We start from the raw sequence: 13,027 nt of genomic DNA, 5'->3' as shown, positions 1-13,027 counted from the left end.
CGCAAGCTCTTCATGTTGGCCTTGTGGTGCTGCCGCAGGCTCTGCATGTGGGCCTCGTGGTGCTGTTAGCAAAGATGTGTAATTAGTATAATTACAGACGCTCAGTAACAAGACCTTCGTGTGTTGCATTCATCCGCATTTGAAGGCTATTGTCTTGTCGTTGTATATTCAAAAGCTGTAAACATCCTTTTGGCCCATCAAACTTGTGCCGTTCCATTCCATTGAGATGTGTTACATGGTTATACCTACTTCCATGAACTTAATGCCGCATTTTTTGCCACATAACTGCGTAGATATTTACAAATGTTATATTGTGCGAATGTGTACAAGATATCACCACAGCACTACATGCATACGTTATGCTCGTTCACTGATTAATATAATTTTTAGACAGGTCATATGCTCACCAATTTCATGCGCAGAACAATATACATCTGCGGCCTTAGAAATACCTCCCGGTTTCGCTCCAGCATGTGTTGGCGGAAGCGGGCCTTCTCTTGAGCTCTGGCTTCCGCCAACTGGCCCTGCCGAACGTATTCGGCAGTAGCCTCAAGAGAAAAGTATATAATAGCTGTGTCTTACCAGTACTCACATACGGGGCAGAAACCTGGAGGCTTACGAAAAGGGTTCTACTCAAATTGAGGACGACGCAACGAGCTATGGAAAGAAGAATGATAGGGGTAACGTTAAGTGATAAGAAAAGAGCAGATTGGGTGTGGGAACAAACGCGAGTTAATGACATCTTAGTTGAAATAAAAAGAAATGGGCATGGGCAGGACATGTAATGAGGAGGGAAGATAACCGATGATCATTAAGGGTTACGGACTGGATCCCAGGGAAGGGAAGCGTAGCAGGGGGCGGCAGAAAGTTAGGTGGGCGGATGAGATTAAGAAGTTTGCAGGCACGGCATGGCCACAATTAGTACATGACCGGGGTTGTTGGAGAAGTATGGGAGAGGCCTTTGCCCTGCAGTGGGCGTAACCAGGCTGATGATGATGATGGTGATGATGATGATCCCCACGGCACCCTTGACCTCCTGCTGCCTGGGCTGTCTACGGGGTGCCCGTGGCTCTCTAAGGGTAGGCTGCGGCACCTGGGGTGTTGGCTGCGGCACCTGGGCGGTAGCCGGTGGCTCTTCATGCAAGACAAAAGCAAAGACTGCTGATTCACTGTTATCAGACCCACACAGCTTGATTGTCCTAACCAGTCACTTTGAAATGTCATTGTAGCTGCATAACTACAATAATGATACAGAAAGCAGGTAGTTAGAGCGAAAGAAGCCACAGAAAGTTGCTGGTAGCAGTAACCTCTAGGAAGCGCAAGGAATCTCTACTGTAACATCATGTCATTTGTAGACTTCCATTTCTGCTCCATGAATAAAAGCTGAATGCTGGACACAGCGGGTGATAGCAACACAGTGGCGTACTTTATTTCATAGGACGATCACACAGCAACTGCAAACAATGCTACTTCAAAAGCTAGGTCACTACCTTACGTGTAAGGCCACTTGGCCCACCAACAGCTGCAGGACCCGACACCACGAAGGCAGTTGTCGCTGGCGCATATCTGCGGGCACCACTGGGCCCTGCAGCTTCCTCCGAACTTGTGTCCTGTAGTCAGAGTAGTGTTGAGACATAGCGAGCAGTGTGTGCAATGCGCATCATGTATACAAGTTGCTGCTCAGAGTACATAACCTATATTGTCAGTTACACAAAAAAAAAACGAAAAAAGGTGGCTGAAAACAATTTGCAACATTGTGTTATGATGTAATACTGAAAATTTGTGAGGCCACAGCAGGTCACACAACACTTTTTAAATCCAGTGTACGCACCTCGCTATAGGCGAAGAACGGGGGGGCCAACAAAGACACCTACTGTCCTCATAAGGACGTCGAGGATGCGGCCGTCGACGCCACCCACTTTGCCGCCTCCAGTAGCCCTCCAAACAGGACGACAACAAGATTAAACCACGTTACTGTCAGCATCATTAGAAAGCTCACCTCTGCTCGCTCGCGGTCCTGGCCGCTTCTTTTTTCGCTTTATGGGCCATCTTGGCCCAATGATTGCGCCAACTGCTCGCGGTCTTGATGGCTGGGCCCTGTGCGTTAAGGACCGCTTCCACCTCCTCCCTCAGTTCGTTTTTTTCGAACAGCCGTCATAGGTGGCGAGAACTCTAAAGAAACTATCGCCGGGTATGGGTGCTGCTCGATAAAATACACGAGAATAGTCGCCTGCTCTTTTGACACCCGCGGCTCTTTTGCTGCCATTTTCTCTATGTCAACTTGGGAATTTCAGCCGGCCCGCAGCACAGTAATAAATTTAGAGGCAAACATTCTTTATAAGCAAAGCGCCTGCATAAAGTGCTGACCACGACTTAATTATTTCTGCCTTTTTACACCACTAATGTAAATATAGGCGAAGTCACTACTCACAGTTACCGTTGTAGCAGCTTCTTTCTCGGAGCGTATCAGTGCAGGAAGTAATACCGTTGCTGTGATCACTTTGACGAAGCTATTGTTCTGCCATGGCGGTGCCCTATTGAAAGGTGCTGAGTGCCTTGACAGTTCTCGATCCACTATGTTGCAAAGTTTGTCCTCGGATGTTACGGATAATTCTTGTTGGCCCTTTCTAAAGAAGAAATTATCACACGTCAGACATGCAGCGAAAACCACATGACAATGCAAGCACTACACGAGCAATATTTATTCACCTCACTCCTGCATCTAAAGGGGGGGTGGGGTGGCACAATTAGTTGCGTTGCATTACGGGCACGCTAGGGGCTCTCAGCTGTTCGGGTAAACAGAGGCTGCCATTTTGCGTGAGCTCAACGGCATGGATTAGATGTACATCCGACTATTATGTGGCTACGGCATCGAAAATAGGAGTACTTGGGTTTGTATTTCTTTGGGCTACGGCAGATTTTGCGTTGTAAGGTAACAAAATGAATTTGCTTTACGCAGCATGGGAGTCCGCTTTTATTAAGTGTCGTCTTACAAAAAAAATTTGCTATACAACCCCGGAAAAAGAGAACACGAAAGAAACATCCGGCCAATGAAGGGAGCTTCTGATTCGACGATGCAAGAAAAGTCATGCTTACGCAACCACAATTACCAAAATCGCTGACGTCACGCGAAAAGGCATTGGCACAAAAAAGGCATATCTGAAAAACCGCGGCTCAGGGCAGCCCAAGCACGCGCAATTGTCCGCGCTCGCTTGCTCACCACGAAAGAGAGGCAACTGCGTTTGTACGATCGCCTACACAGCGACGTTCCCTTTTCGCCTGGATCTCTAGTTCTTCTGTGGTCCCCGACTCGTCACGTTGGCCTGTCAGAAAAACTACTGTCTCGGTACACAGGCCCATATTGAGAGCTCGGTTTCGTGACTCCAGTTAGGTACGAAATCGCCCCAATCAGTACCAGTGCCGCATGTGCCCCGAATTCCACTGACGTTGTGCATGTCGCACGCCTCAAACCATATTACTCTCCTGTTATCACCGATATTTAGACGAACCGGGATGGTGCTTCCACCACCGGGGATAATGATACGTGCATTTTCCTTGTGGCTGACGCATGCAGGCGCCCGACAAAGACGACGAACGCGCTCTGGCTCTCGAGCTGTCGGCTGAACTGTCCAGCACTGCATTATCCTTTGTAATTATACTTTGCAAATAGTCTCCAGTTCTTAATCCTTTGTTCGCATAACAATATATTCAACGCATAAAAGAGGACCAAGGACTGACCCTTGTGGGTAACCGGTATCATATTATTTATGATTGGGATGTAATTCTGGAAATACCGAAAACCTGCTCTCTTCCAAGAAGGTAGGTTCATATTAGTTCCAAAGTTGAAATAGTGATACCAATAACATACACTTTTCATATGACAAACATGAATTATTCTTTGAAAGTTTAGAATCATGTAGAAATAATAGATCAACTAGGTTAATGCTGCCAGTGGAAATTTTTATTCATCTTTTAGCAAATTTAAAGGTAATTGAGTGTAAAAGCCCTCCTGAAAGCGAATTGATTGGACCATCGAATGTTGAACTTTGATAGGTAACTTGCTATGTTTAGGGCTAATACTTCCTCTAGTTGCACTACTAAAAGCGATAGAGTGAGGGTAGGACGATAGCGGAATGATTTGGGGGCACGTAAATATCAGGTATTTAAAGATTTGTGTTGCTTTCGGCACCACTTGGCCAGCACTTTTGTCGCATTGTATGCATGGCGTAAAAACCTTCCAATTATATCGTGAAGGACAACGCTACAGCAGTATATTTTTATGGATGAAATGTATGCGTGAGAAATGAATTTAAAGGGTGAGATTGTAGAAAATGCAAACCATTTAAATACAGACCCTCCAGATGTGCCGATACTGCTGCACAGTCTATGTTACCATGATATATTATCATCCAAGCAATGTGCCAGTTAACAGAACACAAAAAATGAACAGCGAAATCCAGAGAAAGTCAAAGCATTTCTCAGTATGTTAGCGTGCTGGTTAGCCAAAACCGCCGCACTATAGGGATCTTACAAAGTCTCCTGTTCTACTAATGAACATACAAAAATTTGAAAAAAATTAACTAGTGCTTGAACATCGTCAGTGCTTCGCTATTGCTATGCCATCGTGAACGTTTGCTCTGTTGGGAAGGCTTACATGCCTTTAGTACCCAATATTATGCTTTTCTTGCGTGTTTGCTTCAAGGAACCGTATCTGCGGAAATACAGACGATATAGATTAGTTGGGGGAAGCAGTTTATTCTACAGTAACAATCCGTACACTTGATTGATGCATTGAACACTGCTTCTCCGTTGCTCTGTACATTGTATTCTTTCAGGTGGCCTCGAACAAGAAAGTTTCTGCAAGAAGAAGAGAACGTGGATGTTCGTGAGAAAGGAGAGTTCAAAAGTGGCATTCAAATAAAAAAGGAAGTGAAAATAAACTAGAACTTACACTTCTTCTTGCGGAGCAGGGTGGAGTAGCTGAGAGGAGATCCAAGGCCGTAGCCGTAGTTCAGGCCGTAGCCGAGGAGACCGTGACCGTAACCGTAGCTGCCAACACCATAGCCCAGGGAGCCAACACCGTAACCGTAGTAGGCTGGGGCAGCGTGAGCAACACCGTAGGTAGCGATGGCTGGGGCAGCGTGGGCAACGTGAGCAATGCCGTAGGTGGCCACCGCTGGGGCAGCGTGGGCAACGTGCGAAACGCCGTAAGTAGCGACGGCTGGAGCAGCGTGAGCAACGGTGGCAACAGCTGGGGCAGCGTGGATAGTGGTGACGGCTGGGGCAGCGGCGTAGCTGGCGACAAGTGGAGCCGACTGGACAACCTTGGTGACAGCTGGGGCAGCGTAAGTGGTGACACGAGTGACGGCTGGGGCGGCAGCGTAGGTCTGAACAACTGGAGCGGACTGGACCACCCTGGTAACAGCTGGCGCGGCCTGGACCACCCTGGTGATAGCTGGGGCGGCAGCGTAGGTGACAGCTGGGGCGGCAGCAACGACTTGAGCAGAACGGACAACGCTGGTCACGGCTGGGGCAGCAGCGTAGGTGGCGACGGCTGGAGCGGCGTGGATAGCGGTCACAGCTGGAGCAGCGTGGTAGGTGGAAACGGTGCGGGCAACAGCTGGGGCAGCGACGGCGTAGCTAGCGGCTGGGGCGTATCCATATCCGTAACCAACACCATAGCCAGTGAGGCCGGAGTAGCCGACTCCGTGGGACAGGCCGTAATGGGAGAGACCCAGGCCACCCTAGCCTAGACCGGCATAGCCGAGGCTTCCGTAACCAAGGCCGTAACCGAGGTTGCCGGCGAGGGTGTAACCTCCAGCAATGTGACCAGCAAAGGCGCTGGTGGCCAAGGCGAGGATGATGCAGGCACGCAGCTGAGAGATCAAAAACATTTACAGCATGTAAAAAAGTGCCGCTAACTGCACCAAATCAGTGCGCCTAATTGTTTCGTTTTCTGGACGTGTCCTGGTGGATTAATGTAATTTTAATTGATGTTTCCTTATTGGACGGGTAGGTCCATTCTTGGTCTTCATTTAAAGAACTCCTTACAAACAATGCACTAAAAAGATACGGAGTTGGGAGTCTCTACAATTTAGTTCAGAGTCTCCTTAAGCACTTTCGATTAACCTTGCAAAAAGCAATAATAAGCTTGAAATCATTTTTGCTTGAGACATTTTTGAAGTGTTTGCAATCTCCATACAAAAGTCAACATTTCATTGTTGACTTACCATGGTGGTCCGATGGGAAGAAACTTCTGATTTTGGTCTCAGAGGAGTGGCCTTTTATACCCGAGCGTTCAGTTCGACAAGAAGTCCGAAGCCGGACTTTTGGAGTGGCGAAGGAGTCATATTTATATTCTTCAATAACATGCAGCAAGAAAACACCGTGTCCTGGCATGAAGTAAAGATTTTGCTATTTTTCACCGTCGTTAATCTTTTTACGTACAATATAGCTCAAAGGCAAGGCCATGCTCTTGTTTTTCTTGAACGCTGCTTTTGCATGCAAGGCTCGATTTAAAGAATTCTTTCCAGTGGGTCAGTACTCAAACATTAAGTAAAACACTTCTTTGAATACGATGAACTACCATGAAGAGTAAAAGTAGGATGCTTTCATGAGCGCTGCATAAGCGGATGCCTCTTGAACGGCGGCCGACATACACGTGCGATGCTTTCTTTATTATTATTAGACCGGTTTCGACAGGCAGGGGAAGAAATTAGTATTGCTACCGTCAATTTAGGCATCTGCAGCGGTTTTGCATGAACAAGAAATGGGTGGAGGAACGTTGGATCTTTTGATGTTTCGCGAAAGAAAACAGTCACTCAGAAGAAACTAGACATGCACTGTATTTTCTGCGCCATGTGGCATGGCTCAAGTCTCACTTTCTAATGAGCTGAAATAAATACAAAGAATAAGACTCACGCGTGGGGCTCACCCTACAATGTAGGACAAAAACTATTAAAATATGGGGTTTTACGTGCCAGAACGACTTTCTGATTATGAGACACGCCGTAGTGGGGGACTCCAGAAATTTACAGCACTTGCGGTTCTTTAACGAGCTCCTAAGTCTAAGTACACGGTTGCTTTCGCATTTCGCCCACATCGAAATGCCGCCGCCACGGCCGGGATTCGGTTGCGTAACCACGTGCTCAGCAGCTCCACACCATAGCCACTGAACTATGACGGCGGGTACAATGCAGGACAGTGGAATAAAGGAAAATCTCAAACCGTACGATAATAATTATATGGACATTCCAAACAAATTTTTGTCGACGACGTCGGGTTCTGCATATATTGAGGTATACGTATGCTATATGTTTATGCATGCGGTAGTCACAGGCTATATTGCTACACCATTCAATCACCAAAGTTGCTCGTACCAGGTGCGACGTTCGTGACTAAATTATTCCTCAGTACTTTGAGAATGACAGATTACAAGCAAATCTGATCAAACAAACCATCCACAACTCATGCATTTAATCTTATATTTTCTCAGATTATTAAGTGTTAAAATGGCAAAACAATATTAGTGCTCAAACCTGAAAGTGATACAATCTCACTGGCGTGGATGTTTACCGGCAGCTTAGTGGTGCTTCTCCGATGCAATTACTATTCCTATACGGCCTGGTAAAACATTTGAGTGTGCTAATAATTATTGGTGTAGCTGCGTACGTCGCGATCGCGATACCCAGACCCGCGTACATTCAGAACACCATCCTAGAAGTTCAAGTCCAACACTAAAGCTTGCTATCGCAGTCAATGCATCCCTAGCTAGAGAAAACTGCCATTATTTTATTTCTTCGTGTCAACGCGAGTAAGACATGCATTCGCGGAATCAGGCGATCGTTATATAAAGGTTAGGTCCATTGATTGTTGACTTTCCGGTTCATGAACTCCACTGGAAGGTTGCAGCGGTTTAAAGTGCCCAATAAGCAGTTTCGGAAACCCTTATGACGTCAACGCACTCTTCTCTTCCTTTCGAGAGGTAATAGTGATATATTACGGAATCAATTCTTTAGGGTTGCTCGTTCACCGGCGTGTAGAGGTGGATGCCAGTAAATTATTGAAAAATAAAGGAACTGGGGTCGCAAGGGGGTGGAAAGGAAAATTCGGCTATAAAATATGTGGCTTAAGGTATTTGATCATTGAATTGGATTGAATTGAATGGAACGTCTGGGCCTCTCGCAAATTCTATTTAACGCAGGAAGGCGTTCACTATAGCGCGCCAGTCCTACTGGGCCAAATAATATCAAACCGGAAACAGGACATGCCCTGACCTCCCAACTCATCTTTTATTGGGAGACATTTCAGCATATACCTGATGAAAAAGGGGCGAGAGAATATCAGAGGTCACTTAGTTGTTTCAGCAGTTGTTGTCGACAATGACTGCGCGATTAACACGAGCGTTTGGGGAAAGCATGAGAGTACAGTTAAACGTCGCATATGGAACTTACTGTATATGTAACTGTATATAACTGTGTATAACTGTAACTATATATAACTGTATGTAACTGTATATGTGACTGTATGTAACCTACTGTACACTAACTGTACTTTGGAAAAGGGGGTCGTACAGTTGATGGTATTATACACAAATTTAATTGCGTAGAGCAAACGGGAATAAATTTGGCACGTGGCAACTTAGAAGCTTCAAATCGGTAACTGAAATCTGGAATTCTCATATCACGAACCAAAGCACAAAACGCATTATGCCACCCGGTAACCTTAATTCCTTAACCTCACCTGTTCCTCCATTTCGAAAATTTCTTTCCTGCCTACAACTCAATTTAATATACCATTTGGTGTTTTTATGTTTATATCAACTGTATGACCCCTTTTTTCCCAAATACACTTGCCTCTGCCCGCTTTTGCGCACGTCACCCTCCTATTTGTTATTCCGGTTTCGGCTCGACCCCATTTTTTTGTCTGTTTCTTATTATATACATATTTTTTCAAACACCCACACCAAGACATTCTAAAGTCACAGACGCAAGTATACCTTTTTCGGTGCCTCAGCCACACAGGGTATCGCCATTTCTGTATACTTCCGTAACAACACCTACGTTGAGCTACTGTGGCTAACGTCCTTTGAAAGACCATGCAGCTGCCTTACAGTTACCCCATTCATTGCACCCCAGATTCCTGGTCGCCACCTTAACTCATCCAAAATTAGTATACGCATCGCTACTACGCTACTAATGTCACTATTTCAACTGATGTCTTTTTGGGTCTTTTTGGTGCTCACGCACTGACCACCTGACCGGCTCTTCTAAAGCCACAAGAACATGCCGCCAACGACACCCCTGAATGCTCCATTACCTCTTGCTTTCCCAGCACCCTCCAATTCCCCTCTTTTTTTTTTGCTTTTTTTCTTTCATTTTTGTTCCTCCCGGTGCCCCCCCTTCATTTCCTTCATTTTTCTCTCCTTTTCTTTCTTTTCTTTTCTCCCCGCCTTCCCACTCTCCCGCTCTTGTCCTCTTATCTTGGGAACCACGCTCACAGACATCAGGCGAAAGTGCTCATTCTCTTTGAGGTCTCTCCCTTTACAACCAGCCGCCACCGACAACAACCGCACGTGACTTCAGTGCACGAACCCTTTAAAATCAACATGCCGAGGATGACGAGGCCGCCTTTGACGAAGATAGGTCCTCCTATCGAAACCTTGGGCAGCCTTTTTGAGGCACCTTATCCCTGTTTACATACTTTATACCACAGTGTGCTATTTCCATCTGTCATCACATTTCTTGATTTTACCCGCCGTGGTTGCTCAGTGGCTATGGTGTTGGGCTGCTGAGCACGAGGTCGCGGGATCGAATCCCGGCCACGGCGGCCGCATTTCGATGGGGGCGAAATGCGAAAACACCCGTGTGCTTAGATTTAGGTGCACGTTAAAGAACCCCAGGTAGTCAAAATTTCCGGAGTCCTCCACTACGGCGTGCCTCATAATCAGAAAGTGGTTTTGGCATGTAAAACCCCAAATATTATTATATACATTTTTTGATTTTGTAGTACCCATGTGACAATGCCAAAGCTGTCAGGAACATAACCAACAAGCAGCTTTGCTCAAGAATGTACGTACAGCACGTTGGTCAAACTATAATTGGAAAAACTAAAGAAAATGAACCATGAAAGTTTACGGACCATGCGATCTGAGAAAACGGTCAATTTCCGGGCAGCCCGTAGCAGTGTTCAGTAAAACGGGACAGCAAAATGTTGTTCACGTATTCTGGTAGAAGCTGTAAATGCGAATACTAGGCCGCCTTTTGAGGCTGCGCAGGTACTCAACTTGTTCTCATATGTCGCGTTCCCTAGAAATTTGTGGCCGAGTGTACGTTGGCTCTATTTATAGCTGTATTACGGATTCCAAGAAATAAATTTGGTAAATTTATGTGGAGTCTACTTTTCGCTCCTGGCGCTGCACTAACTATTTTCTACAATTGTACTTCAGTTGTACGACGTTTTATGAGAGCGTATTCTAATGGCAAACCAGCTCTCACTTATAGAGGATTCTCTGAAGGAGCCAATCTTTTGCTTAGTGGTCATATATAAACAGCACTGTTTGTGCACGAGTCAATGCAAAGTGAACTTTAGTTTAAGACAAGGAGAAAAAAAATCACGTTATTACAATTTGCCCCAACATTCACAAAAGTCTACGGAACCACTTTCCCACTGCGCGCCTCTCCGAACGCGGCCGCCGCAGCCAAGGCTAACCACCGCATAAGCTCTGTGGCGTGTTTTCAGGCAAGCAATGGCTAGAAGTACTGGAAGCGCCATCTCGATTTCAGTAAGCCAACTTGTCGCCGAAACGGTTGTGTACGCAGAAAGCGAGATCACGTGTACGACCATCAAAGTAAATAGAATTCTTGGATTTTAAGTGGCATAGGAGAAATTGAGAATAAATTTGACCACCTGGTATTCTATAACTTGAACGCATGGGCGCTCTTTCATTTCACCTCCATCAAAATGCGGTCATCGCGACCGGGGCAGAACCCGTAATCGAAATGGCTACCGCGGCACCATTAAACACGTGTGTGCTAACACGTCTGCCTTCTCGTTTTCTCTCCTCTTCCTTATCCTATCTTAGCGGGACCATTACCAGAATTTAAGAAAAAAGACCGCCAGGTATCTTCACATGCGATAAGGCGGAAATGTACAGAGCTTACCATGCGTAGTGTGTACAGAATGAAACAATTATTGTTTATGCTGAGTTGAGAACCGCAACACATTTGATGATTCCTCCTTTCTGCTTTCTCCAGCGTTTCATAATAGCCTTACAGCAAATTTAGCTCAATGCAAATTATAAGAAGGCAGCAGCATTACCTATAATTACTTGTGTTCCTAACATACATCTCAATTAAATAATCACCACGCTGTGTGCAAAATACAAATATCTCTCTTGTCTTCCTTCTAATACATTTGCCTTATCAAGTGAGAACTGCTGCAATATATAGCACTTCCCAAAGACATAAGGAAATCGAGGCGTTACGAACGCATGTCATTGCTTTTTGTGTCGAATGAAATTGTGCCTCCAGAAATCGTCGTCCTCTGGAATCCTACTCAAGCTGGCTCATGGCAAATATCACCAAGCACAGTAAGTAAATTAATGTAAGTATATTTAGCGATAGCAACTTCTTATTATGGCTAAGCGCATGCTTGCGTGCATGAATGCGGAGTATGTGATAGCTGGAACAGATAATGCATTTAGGAAAGCGACACCTTGCACTAGCGGACACAGTATCGCTTTGCGAGAACTGAACTCATTGAGTAGATGTACACCCTGTACGTGAATATATGTGTGTGTGTGTTTTTTTTTTGCGAATGTCTTATGGCACAGTCCAATTAGTCATTGTCGTGCTAAAAAAATCCGAAGACTCCTAAGCAGTTTTTATGAGCTGGGAATGCGAAAACATTATTGTGAATTTGAACGTGGCGGTGCGGTTATTCGTGTTACCAACTCCTAGTGGGCAAGCGAGCGCGTTGACACGCTTGGCCGGTGCACTTGAATCCGTGACGCCATGGTACCCTACTGGACTGCCGTGGAATCTAATGGGGACGCTCCTGAGTAACTCGCCCGAATTTTGACGCCACCGCTCTCGTCACGCCGGACTTGGCAATTGTCCGAGTAGCATGGCGTCATAAAGCAGAGTGTACCGGTCGGCTACCTAGAATGCGCTGGTTTACCCCAGTAAGACATTCGGCTTCCGTCCCTGGGGTCATACATTCGAAACTCACTACCGCCAACGTTCCTCCTTTCGAACTTATTCTGTGTTTTACACATTAATTTACAAACAGTATGTTTACCTTATAAATAATTGATGCGTGTAAATAATTAGGCACATTAATTACACATTAACAGAGGCGAAGTTAAAACGCAGGCGAAGGCTTGCGAGGACAAGGAATACGCGGATAACACGGGCTCGCGAGAGCGAGGGTGGCGCAGTGTCCCAGCGGTGTCCTCTCACCTCACGCAACGACTGGCGTGCCAGCGAGGCAGCAGCGTGGCAACAGGACAGCGGGCCTCTTCTGTTACATCGAGGCCGTCACAGCCCATCGCAATTCAGGTGCCCATCCGCTACTACATGCGCCGGCTTCTTCGCTTAGAGGGTCAATTGATACTTTTGCCTCAAGAATTTGTCCAGTTAGGTTGTGCCGAAAACAGAGCGCGCTGAGCTCTGCGCCTGGAGCGCGATAACGTAAAGCTATTCCAATTTTTTTCTAATCCGTTCCAGCAATCAGCCCTTCACGATGGGCCTGCTTTTTTAACTGCCACAGTTTCGCTTGTTTAATTCTCCTTGATTAAACCAAACAGAAGAATAGTTATTTCTGATTTGTCGCCTTTTTCGCCATTAGCCATCCACTATTGGTCAAAAGATTTCTCACTGCGCCCACTTCAGCTTTCTCTCAGTCGAAGACACAAAAATACGAAGACTCCCCACGTGAAAGAGATGTGTACGTGTTAAAGATGCATTAAGGTGCTGAACGAAAATTTTTTTTCGAAAAGCCTTCCCGACACGAATAGGACACGTCT

General features: G+C 45.9%; 1 pseudogene; it reads right to left on the bottom strand.

Moving 5' to 3' along the window:
• Positions 1 to 4,940: 4,940 nt before the first annotated feature.
• Positions 4,941 to 13,027, bottom strand: part of LOC142574647 (uncharacterized) — a 30,536-nt pseudogene continuing 22,449 nt past the window's right edge.

This window comes from Dermacentor variabilis, chromosome 3, assembly GCF_050947875.1.
Source record: "Dermacentor variabilis isolate Ectoservices chromosome 3, ASM5094787v1, whole genome shotgun sequence".
Taxonomy (NCBI): domain Eukaryota; kingdom Metazoa; phylum Arthropoda; class Arachnida; order Ixodida; family Ixodidae; genus Dermacentor; species Dermacentor variabilis.
This window is presented reverse-complemented; position numbering and strand designations above follow the sequence as displayed.